The sequence below is a fragment of the Lampris incognitus genome, chromosome 13 (assembly GCF_029633865.1).
Source record: "Lampris incognitus isolate fLamInc1 chromosome 13, fLamInc1.hap2, whole genome shotgun sequence".
NCBI classification, from domain to species: domain Eukaryota; kingdom Metazoa; phylum Chordata; class Actinopteri; order Lampriformes; family Lampridae; genus Lampris; species Lampris incognitus.
In genome coordinates this window covers 47,183,448-47,183,801 of record NC_079223.1, presented here as the reverse complement: position 1 = coordinate 47,183,801, position 354 = coordinate 47,183,448, and positions in this window count along the sequence as shown.

Genomic DNA, 354 nt, shown 5'->3' with positions numbered 1-354 from the left:
AGTAGTAGTATCAGCAGTATCAGCAGTAGTAGTAGCAGTAGTAGTAGTAGTAGTATCAGCAGTATCAGCAGTAGCAGTAGTAGTAGTAGTATCAGCAGTAGTAGTAGTAGTTAAGACCTTCTAAATGCTCAGGAGTGCCTATGATGTAAGAAGGCGAGAGGTGAGAGATGTAGACTGATCGACCCCCACCCTGCCCAACAGTGACCCAGTTCTCATAATAAAGCAATGAAAACCTGGTCCCTTACAAAGTCCTACAAGGCCTTCTCAGTGTTTCTGCTTCCTCTTGGTGATGACTCAGAAGCCCGTCTGCATACCACGACAAACCACTTAAAACTGTGTATTTGTGGAGGGAGC